Here is an 11,557-nt window from a genome sequence, read left to right as displayed (position 1 = left end):
GGTTTTTTTTTATTGCTGTCATGGCTTAGTGGTTTAGTACCTTGACTCTAGTGCATGGTATCCTGGGTTCGAATCTAGCAACTGATTTTTGATTTTCCTGACAGAAATGAGTTGAGACCTGTCAATCAAACATGCCAAAAGCACTTTTAAGCACTTAAAACCAGATCTGCGCCGTTTGCGGAGCTAACGCATGCGCACTGGCAGTTAGCTTGTGGGAGCGCCACGCAAACGGTGTGCGCTGGGATAAACCTTAATTGGCTAGTGACACACATGTTCAGCTAAGCACAGCTAGTTGCAAACAGTTTCACTCTGTTAAACCGATGCCTAGCAACAGGCACGCAGTTTACAGCTTTTTAAACACTACTCAGCAACGGGCACTCCGTCTCACAGCAGCTTACCTATCAGTACATTTCTGACTATTTTTGTTATTGTGTTACTTCAGAATATATGCTCCGTTTCATTCCATTTTACAAAAGGGAATACATTTACATGTGTACAATACTGTCAGGGGGCTTTTTAGTGCTTATTTACAAAAAAGAAAAAAAGGTTGTTGTGGGGGCTCGAACCCTGCCTGCCTACTCTTAGGCAGGCAACTCTACCGCTAAGCTATTACTTCTTGGCTTACTTTGCATATTTAGTTTTTATATCCTTTTCCACTGATTGCTAACTGTGATTGCTTAGTAGCACACGCACACACAGTAGCAAACATTTACGGGTTTTAAAAAAAAAAGGTTTTAATTTAGTTTTATTACATCTCTTCACTTTATACAGTGATGGTCTATCGGGGCATGTGTTGTGTAGTGTGTTTATGCACATTTCCATGGCCTCTCTCGTGGCTGTTTACTTTCAGCCATTCTAGTCTTCCGGGGGCGTGTCCGCTTGCAGGGCTTAGCCTACAGACACGCTTCTACTCTCTTACACGGACCGTGTAAGAGTTACTAGTGTGATTCAGCATGCCTTATGCACCTCATGCATATGCATGACATGCTGACATCACACAGTTTCACTGCAGCCTCCGTGTAAGAGTTATAACTCTTACACGGAGGCTTCCTGAATCTGGCCCTCTATGTTTTCTTCCAAAATTGATATTTTGTGGAGGGATCATTAGGGGAAGAGCAACATTTTGAGCCAAAATCAGGGACAGTTGAGGTTTGGCTATGCCTAATTCTATAAAGCAATTTGCATGTACCTCTCAACCTGTTAATGCAATAAATCTGGACAAGGCCAAATATATTGAGGGAACATATAAACAGTACTAAAAATTGCTCTAGTATAAACTGGGACAGTTGATAGAACAGGTCTTATTTTAGCATGCATTTTTCTGAAGGTTATAAATTCTGAAACTAGTGTGTCATTATTTAGTGACTTAATTCCTAAATCATTTGCCAGAAAACCACAAATTGAGGAACAAACCAAAAATAAGAAGCAAAAAATCTATTTATTCTTTGAAAATCTGGACAGTTGGGAGGTATAGTTCAGCTGGGGCTGTCTAAGTTTGATGCCCTTCCCCCACACAAAACCATGGTCGAATGGAGCCTCCCCCTGCAGCCATTCCAATGATCCATTACTTTGCTATTTCACTCCATTTACCATAAACACTAATGTGCATACTGATTTACTTCTATGATGATTTGAACTTCATTTGAAAGTTTTATTTTGCATTTTACAGCACAAACACTAAGACATCTGCTAAACAAACTTGGCATTAAAACTTCTCTGCCCTTGAAACTCACATTCATTAAAACAACATTAAAACCCACATTCAAAGAAAAATACATTTTACCCATGGCAGATAAAAATTAATTCTGGGCTGCTTTTAAATCATAGTGCCCTTGCATATGAAACATACATGTGCTCTTTGATGCACTTTCCTATTGCTTTGAACATTTTTCCAGTAAACAATGAAACAAAACTGCCCAATTCAGAACATTTCCATCATAAAAGTCTAGTCAAACTTCTACAGTCCACCATTATCAGTAAATAATATGCACAATCTCTGAAGTAGTAAAAAAAGTCATCTAAATAATTCCACGTTAAATAAATCTAACTAATGAAGAGGTTGCTGCTAGCAATCACCTTTATATTTCATGACTTCACCGAAAGTGTCTGATGCCCCTGAGGAATAAATTGCCTAAATTACATTAATAATAAGCTAGTAATATTGCAATAGGAAATGGATGGCAAACTGATAACAGGCTCATAGTTAGTGTCTTAACTTTCAGTACAGCAGCATTCACTCCTTATGGGAGTAGAACCAACAACCTTCTGCATTAAAAGCAAGCACACAACATTGTGTGCTACTAGCAATGTGAGCTGACTTAGCATAATCAGCACTAAACTTCTTCCCGCAGCTCTCAGTTCCTTGTAAAATCTAAATACTCAACTACATCTCAACTTCGCAGCACAAGAAGCTTGGAAAAAGCCAAATTTATTGGGGTGGGTCAAAAGGGCAAAAAACAGGAACACATTAAACATTGTTTGTATAATCTTGGAAAGCTGCTAGAATAAAATGCTGTGTTACCATCATACATTTTACTGCCAAGGTCACTGTGCAAAATAGTCAGAACAACATACCACTATGCCAAATCACCTGCTTTGTGAAAGAGAGGAAGACTGAAACTTAAATGGCTATCATTTAATGAATTCAGTTTTCACCATAGCTGTCAACCTCTTAGCACAAAACACCTGGACAAACCCAGTAATGAGGGAATACAGCCCTCAAACATATTCAGTGAATTCAGTTCTTGCCATAGCTGTCAACCTTAGCACAAAAAACCTGGACAAAGCCAATAACAGGGTATTACAGTCCCAAAAATAAGGACAAATTTCAAATAGTCATAAACTTAAAAAAATTGCTATAAAAAAGGTTGCGTTAGTATATATTTATTAAGTTGTTTTACTATGTCACAAACACGATGCAGACTCCACACAGAAGGCACCCCAGCCAAGAATCAAACCAGAAAACTTACAGCTGTGAGGCAACAATACTGCCACTGCACCATCAAATATGTAAGGAAGTAAACATTCAGAAACCTGAAGTCTGAAATTTAAATGCCTGTCAATTTGTTAATCAGGACAGTCTGACTTTGAACAAAAAAAAAAACACAATTCTCAGCAGAGGCCCAGGAAAAAATAATGCAGACATGTCTTTGTAACATGGGAGGACACAAAGCAAACCCACACAAACACAGGGAGAAAATACAGACCCCCCCCACCACCTCACATAAAGAAGGCACCCCAGCCAAGAACCAGACCCAAGAACCTACAGCTGTGAGGCATCAATGCTACGTTGCTACCACTGCACCATCAAATTTCAAGCATTGCAATATTTAAAAACCACAGATACATACAGATATTGATCAGATCAAATATGAGGCAAAAATCTGCAAATTTTTTACAAATGGTGGTGGGTAGGGAATTCAGGTCTTTAACACCTGCATACAAGGTACAGGATTCAAGCCTGAGGTATTCCCTACCACACCGCCATGAGTAATCACACCAGTACAACATCCCACCTGGGGCATTTTCACACACACACACACACACACACACACACACACACACACACACACACACACACACACACACACACACACACACACCCCTTGAGACCAGCTCGGGAATCAGAAGAACCTCTTTGGAAAGCATCACCAACCCTCCATGCAGTGAGACCTCGGGAATCCTCCTCTCCATGACGTGCGACCAGCTCGGGAATCAGAACCGAAAGTATTTCAAATGCACGCTACCTCCCGCTCAGAAAGCATTTGGAGCTCCACTCCATTCTGACTGGACTAAAGCGCGCTGACGTCATCGGCAGTAAAGCGCGAAAATAAAGAAGATTTAAAACGAGCGTGAAAATAAAGAAAGTTTAAAATGCTACCCCCACTTCTACATAAGTTGTACTGAAATCAGTACAATGCGTATGCCTCCCGACGTCCCTGTTTGGGGGCTGTATTCCCCCATTATTGGCTTTGTTCAGGTGTTTTGTGCTAACAGGTTGACAGCTATGGTGAGAACTGAATTCACTAAGTAGTAGCCATTTAAGTTTTAGTCTTCCTCTCTATAAAGAAACAGCTGATTTGGCATAGTGGTATGTTGCTTTGACTGTTTTGTACAAGGTCCTGGATTTAAGACTTGGCAGTGAAATGTATGGTGATAACACAGAATTTTCATTCTAGCAATTTCCAAGATTATACAAGCAATGTTTAAAATGTGTCCCTAGTTTTTGGGCTTTAGACCCCCCCCCCAATACATTTTGGCTTTTTCCAGATTTCTTGTGCTGCAAAGTTGAGATACAGATGAGTGTCTAGTAGATTTTACAAGGAGCTGAAGAGCTGTAGGGAAGAGAAGTTTAGTGCTGCTTATAGTGAATCAGAGTGCATTGTTAATAGCACAACAGGTAGTATACTTACTTTTGATGCAGAAGGCTGTGGGTTCTACTCCCACAGTATGTAGATGCATTGCTGATACTGTACTGTGTTGTAAAGGGGGTAGATGCTGCAGTTCCTTTTGGCGAAGATACCTAGTAACTATGAACCTATCAGTTTGCCATCCATCCCCTATTGCAATATTACTAGCTTATCTTTTTTTTAATTTAACATAGGCTATTTATTCCTCAAGGGCAACAGGTACTTTATTTGTAGATAAAACAATGGAATATAAAGTTGTTTGCTAGCAGCAACCAATTCATTAGTTACAGATTTCTTTAATGTGGAGTTATTTAGATGACTTTGACTTCTACAGAGATCGTGCATATTTACTGATACTGGTGGACTGCAGAATTTTGATTAGACTTTTATGATGGAAATGTTCTGAACTGGGCAGTTTTGTCATTATTGGTGCATGCATTTTGTTTCATTGTTTACTGGAAAAATTCAAAACAATAAATTAAAATGCCCTCCAACAAATGTACTGTATTATACAAGGAATATTATTTAATACAATCAGGAAGGTGTATCAAAGAACACATGTATGTTTCGTGTGTAAGGGGCCTATGATTTGAAAATGGTCCAAAGTTAATTTTTATCTGCAACTGGCAAAATATATTTTCTTTAAATGTGGGTTTAATGCTGTTTCAATGAATGTGAGTTTCAAGGGCAGATAAGTTTTATACTAAGTATTTCCATTGTGAAACTGCATTTCTTTGTTTAGCAGATTGTCTATTAGTGTCTGTGCAGTAAAATGCAAAATAAAACTTTCAAATGGAATCCAAATCATCACAGAAGTAAAGCAGTATGCACATTACAGTGTTTATGGTAAATCGGGCAAAACAGCCAAGTAAGGGGACATTGGAATGGCTACAGTGGGGAGGCTCCATTTGACCATGATTTTGTGAGGGAGGGGAGGGCGGCAAACTCAAAGACAGCCCCAGCTGAGCTATACCTTTCAACTGTCCAGATTTTTGCCGAATGAATACATTTTTGCTTCTTATTTTTAGTTTGTTTCTCATAAAATTTGAGGTTTTCTGGCAAATCATTTAGGAATTACATCACTAAATAAAGACAGACAGCCTTCATAACCTTCAGAAAAATGCATGCTAAAGCAAGACCTGTTATTCTGTCAACTGTCTAAGTTCATACAAGAGGAATTTTTAGTACTGTTTGTATGTTCCCCCAATATATTTGGCCTTGTCCAGATTTCCTGCATTAAGAGGATGAGAGGTATGTGCAAATAAATCACTTTATAGAATTAGGAATATCCAAACCTCTCAACTGTCCCCGAGTTTGGCTCAAAATGTTGCTTTCCCCCTAATAATCCCTCCGTAAAATGGCAATTTTGGAAGAAAACGTGGAGGGTTTACAATTATAAATAACTGTAATGATCAGAGTTATAAATTACTTTTATTTCAGAAATGCATGCAGATCCTTTTATTTTGTCAGCTGCTCAAGTTAACAGTGCTAATATTTAAAAAAAGTGTCCTTTCTTTGACAGGTTCCCAGCTGTATTGTGTGGCAATTTTATATTTTTGCATCACATTTTTGGTCCGTTTTTTCATAAAATTGTTTTCTGGCAAATTAGTGGCAAATCATTAAAGACTAAAGTTAGAAAATAATGACAGAAATTTTTGTTTCAGATTTCATACCCTTCAGAAAATTTATACTAATGCAAGACCCACTAATATTCTATTATCTTTCTAAGTTTATAAGAGCATTATTTAAAAATTGTCCTTATTTGTTGGGCCTTTGTCTCACTTCTGTGTATGACTTTGTCCAGATTTCTTGCTCTGAGGTTGAGAGGTATGACAAATGTGTCAGAGCCATCACGATCAGCCAGAGACATTTAAAATTGTGACATACTTGCTGCACCCCACTCCCCCATGTAGTGACTCTGGATGTGTCTAAGCAAGGAAAGGAGCAGTTATGCAGTGAAAGTGTGCAGAGTATCCCCCCATCCAAGGTAGACACAAGTACTACAGTGGCTTTTCATCTGTCCTTGATTTTGCAGAATATTCTGTTTTTTTCTGTCATATTTTTATACTGTTGATTTATGCTTCTTATTATTCAGAAAATGCATGTTGTTGCAGTGCCTGTTGCTCTGTGTTTAAGTAGTAATGCTTTAATGACCATCAGATAAGCGTGTCTGAGACTGTAAGATGCAATTAAGCTTTAATAAGTATACTGTTAAAGAATTACCAACATTGAAAGCCTTTTTGTTGTTGCCATGCAGAGAATATTTACATAACTAGATAATGTATAAGCCTTAGGTATTGAAATGCATATGACAAGTATTTGTAATAAAGGACATTATTGTAGTATTTTCAGAAGCTCATTACATTTGTTGGAGACTTGCAGTCATCTTTGCAGGCTTTACCCATAAATTAAACCGAATGCCGATCTATCATGTGTGGTCCATAACCTATGCAGTAATCCTTTAAGCAATTTATCTTGAGCTTGTTTCTTGTTTGCTGTTCATTTTTACTTTGATTATGTTTTCCCTATGAAACAAGTAGATAGTTGTCAGGCAGCAAGTCTTTTTTGGATAAGAAATATTTTTAAAAGTGAGGGTATCACGGAGATTGTTACTTTCAGCATGTTACTTGGTACTTTTATAAAGCTGAATATAAATTATAATAAGAATTGTAGTGTAAGGATAAATGGAGTTGAGTGCTGCTTGTTTTTTTTATACTTGATTTTGACTGGCATTCCAGTAATGTATTTAAAAAAGTAATTTATTTTTTCATGCCTCACAACCTTTTTGTTTCCATCTAGATACTAGGTAAGCTGTCATGTAGCCAATGCACTGAAATATTTTTTCTTCTACACTTCATTTTGTCTTGATTGGACTCTTGTAATGATGGTTTGGCACCCAGGGCAGCCATATTTAATTAAAGTTCCAGTTGTTGTGGTTTTGAGCATAGCACTGCCCCTTTCTAGTTGACCATACCCCTCCCCATTGGCCCCACCCATTCAGCTGTCTCCTGCAGCCCCCCCTTTGATTTGATGTCACCAGCCATCACTGCTTATGTTTATATTTTTGTTACAGCAACAGAACTATACCTTGTACGTGATAACACTCCTGATGCAGACATGCAAGGTAAGTGTTACCATGTTATCTTAATTACACAACAAGTAGATAACACTGTCAGCAACATGTGCAATATGTGTTTCAATTGCATAGCCTCATTGACACTGGACAGTGGCATCACTTGTCACATAAGGGTCTCCATATTCTGGTAGTGTGATCCATAGCTGTTGTGTGCCTCTACCCTCGTTATGACTGAGGAGTACACTCATATGTTGTTGTTTGTGTGCCATTTTAATCTACAAATACATCTTTGTGCTACATGGGACATGCACCATCAGGCACAGACAGACCTGGTAAGGCTTTTCATATTGTTGTTACAGTGCACCAATGTTTCGCACAATTGTGATCTTTGATATTAATGTTGGCTTGCTCCCTACATAGGTACGTCATCAGGATGTCTGCACTAATTGCCACATAAGTGTCTCCATATTCTGGTAGTGTGATGCATAGCTACCATGTGCCTCTGCCTCCTGTTATTACTGTGGAGTATTCTTACATGTTGTTGTTTGTGTGCCATTTTAACCTACAAATACATAGGCTCATAGGATCATAGGATCACAGGAGGTTACTAGGCTACTGGCCCTAAGGCCTCTACAAGTCTACCGATGTTATGCCCTTGTTCCTTATGGACCAAGATATATAGTCTATGTTTGCAGTGAATTTAAGGTCAGCACTGACTGTCCCTGTCTAAGAGGGACATAGATGAAACTCCCAGTGTAAATTTACAGTTTCCAATCCAAATGTCCAGGTTCTGCTTAAATAGGGTTGTTGAGGAGCTCTGTTTTACATGAATTGGGAGTTTGTTCCAGAGGAGTGGCAACCTCTGGGAGACATATTTGTCTCTCCAACATGTCTTGTTAATACTGAAGGCTAGATTAAGATCTTTAGAGTAAGTGAATCTTGTCCCATTAGATTTGTGGATGTGCAGCAGCTTCATCAAGGCAGGGTCTGAGACTGCTCTGTAGGGCAGGCACGAGTCACCTCTGAGCAGTCTATATGATACTGAGTAAAGTGATAGGGTATTCAGTCTGTTCATGTAGGTCATGTGTTGTAGGCTCTGAATTTTCTTGGTGAGAAACCTATGAGGTCTCTCCAGATGCTGTGGATGTCTGGTGAGGTACAAACAGAAATGAGCATTATGCTTTATTACTGGCCTAATGAGAGCCAAATACAGGGGAGTTATAACCTTCTTGACATGGGATGCTATACCTTTGCTTATGACATGTGCAATGTAGGATGCCTTCCATACTACTGTGGACATCTGATGATCAAAATTAAAGCTACTTTCAATTTGCATTCTTAAATCTCTCACCACTGGGTTTGAATTTAGGGGGTATTATTAATGTTGTAATTATCAGGGATATCTCCTTTGCCGAACGGGATGATAATGTATTCTTTTGTGTTTAGTTTAAGTCCATGGCTTTGACACCAATCATTAGTCTATGTAAGCCCTTTTTGTAGTATGTTGACATCTTTGGGGGATACGATGATTGCATCCAGTTTCCATTCATCAGCAAACTTGGTAAGCCATAGGCCATTTCTTTCCGCCTGGACTTCTGAAAAATAGATACCAAACAGTAAGGGGCCTAACACAGATCCTTATGCAACAATACTGGTAACAGTTCTGCTAGTAGTAGTGGAATCCCTAGTTTTGACTGTATGTGTTCTGTTTGTGAGCCAATTTGCACTCCATCTAGGGACATAAGATTTAATTCCCAGTTTTTAACTTCTCCAAATCTTTTGGGTTTCTAATAGCATGACAGGAATGGACCCCAATCCCAAGTCAAAGTACTATTAAAGTTCATTAATTTAATATTGTTTCAGTCTTTGATGTCAGCCAAAAGTGCTCTTTGCAATACCTGTAATGTGCCCAGTAATGACTCCTTCTGCAATTCGTATGGGGTTACATGTATTGGTAACATATCTAAATACGACTGTAGATTATTTTTTATAAGACCCGTTGTTCCTACTAATGTTGGAACTGTTTTGAATATCTTTCCTCCACATTGCTCTCATTTTTGCCTGCAAATCCTGATGTTTTTAAGACATTGTGTCTCTCTGTAGGCAAGACACTGTAGTCTCTGGGCATGACGATTTCAAAGATCAATGCTACTTTCATCTTCTTTTCATGGACCACTATATCAAGTTTTCTAGCATTTATCTTTTAAACTATTGGTAATGGGTAATCTCATGTGATATAACCTTCATAATTTTCTATAATGCTTTGTGACTCATGTTCACAGTGTTATTCAGCCACTTCAATACCATAATGTTTGCACAATCCCCAGTGCAACAGTGTTGTCACATTATTATGCCTGTCAGTATACAGTCCTTCTGCCATTGGTATGTCACAACCAGCAACAAGGTGTGAGACTGTTTCCAATTCTGTTTTACAAAACCTACATTTGTATGTTTTTCCCACAAGTTCAATGGACTTTGTAAGCCATCCTGTAGGTAGTCTACTATCTTGGGCTACCAATATTAACCTTTCATCTTTTGGTTTGAATTCACCTTTCCTTAACCATTCCTGTGTTTGATCTTGATCAATATAAGGTTCTTCCAGATGTTTTCGATACTTGCAACTATATTTATGCATTCTCCACATTTCTTGCCGTCTCATCTGATCCTTCACCTTTTATTCTTTCTTTTGTTTTTTGGCACATTCAGTTACTGCATGATTTTTAGCTACTTCTGGTTTGATTTCCATTCCTGCTTGCCGCCAATATGCTTCTTCCAGACTAAGCAGGGAAGTCATCTTAGATTTATTCTTGTCATATTTCAAAACTTTCACTACGTTTGGGTCCTGTGAGGTCAGCAGATATGTGTGCAGTCCCACATTTGCAGATCTATGCATGTATTCAATTTCAGGGAGGCCCATACCACCTTCGGAACAGGGAATATTTAATTTTGGTATCCACTGATTTTTATAAATCATTTGGTGAGCATGAAGCATCCTTCTTGTTTTCCTGTCTAATCCATCCAACAAGTCTTGGGGCCAGTCAATCACTCCAAAATTGTAAGTTAGGACAGGAAGAGCAAATTGGTTTATAGCTTGAGTTTTGTTCCTAGATGTTAATGCTGTTTTTAGGATTAATTTAAGTATTCTAAAATATTCCTAAGTTTTATTCACATTTCTTCATGTTTTATTGTTGATCCTTTATTAGTTCCCAAATATTTATTCACCCCCTCTTGCTCAAGTTCTTTTATATCACATTCTTGTCCCAAACTGATGTTTTCTTGGTGCTGCTATTTTCCTGCTTTAAAGGTTGTTTTGTACATTTATCAAGGCCAAATGACATATCTGAAAAAGTTTAGATTACTTGCAGTTGTGCTTTCAGTTTCTCATCTGATGAGCTTTACAATTTTAAATCATAGACAAAGAGAAGATGAGAAGTCTTTACACTTTGTTGTTTTCTAGGAGCCAAATTATAGCCATGGACTAAGCTGTTATGTAGACAGCTTAATGGGTTAAGAACAATACAGAAGAGCAGCGGTGACAAAGATTCACCCTGGAATATCCCCCTTTGAATTTTTATTGCTGGGATAATAATTTGTCCTTTATCATGATTTAATTGCAAAGTGGTCTGCCACTATTTCATGGTCACTGTAATGTAGTTGATCAGTGTAGGGTGTATCTTATACATTTTTAAGCATTCTTTTTTCCATGAACATGGGATACTATCAAATGTTTTTTTGTAGTCAATCCATGCCATACTTAAATTTTTCCTCATTTTACAGTTCTCCACTATGACTTTATTTAACAGCAAATTATTCTTTGTTCCATATGACTTTCTTTTATTGCCCTTTTGTTCTATTGCCATAATTGAGTTTTCTTCTAAATGACTATAAACTCTGTCAGCATCAGTTCCAGTGTACAGTTTATATGTCATCAGAAGGCAAGTTATTGGTCTATAATTTTTAAGATAGCTCAAAGGTTCAATCTTAAATGGGAGCATTGTTTTTCCTGTTATTAGCCAGGTGGATGTCTGTTTGGGGTGCACATATAAATAATTCTTACTCATGGCTAAATCTT

The sequence above is a fragment of the Protopterus annectens genome, chromosome 1.part1 (genome assembly GCF_019279795.1).
Source record: "Protopterus annectens isolate FY-2018-M chromosome 1.part1, PAN1.0, whole genome shotgun sequence".
Classification (NCBI taxonomy): domain Eukaryota; kingdom Metazoa; phylum Chordata; order Ceratodontiformes; family Protopteridae; genus Protopterus; species Protopterus annectens.
Note: the sequence above shows the minus strand (reverse complement) of the source record.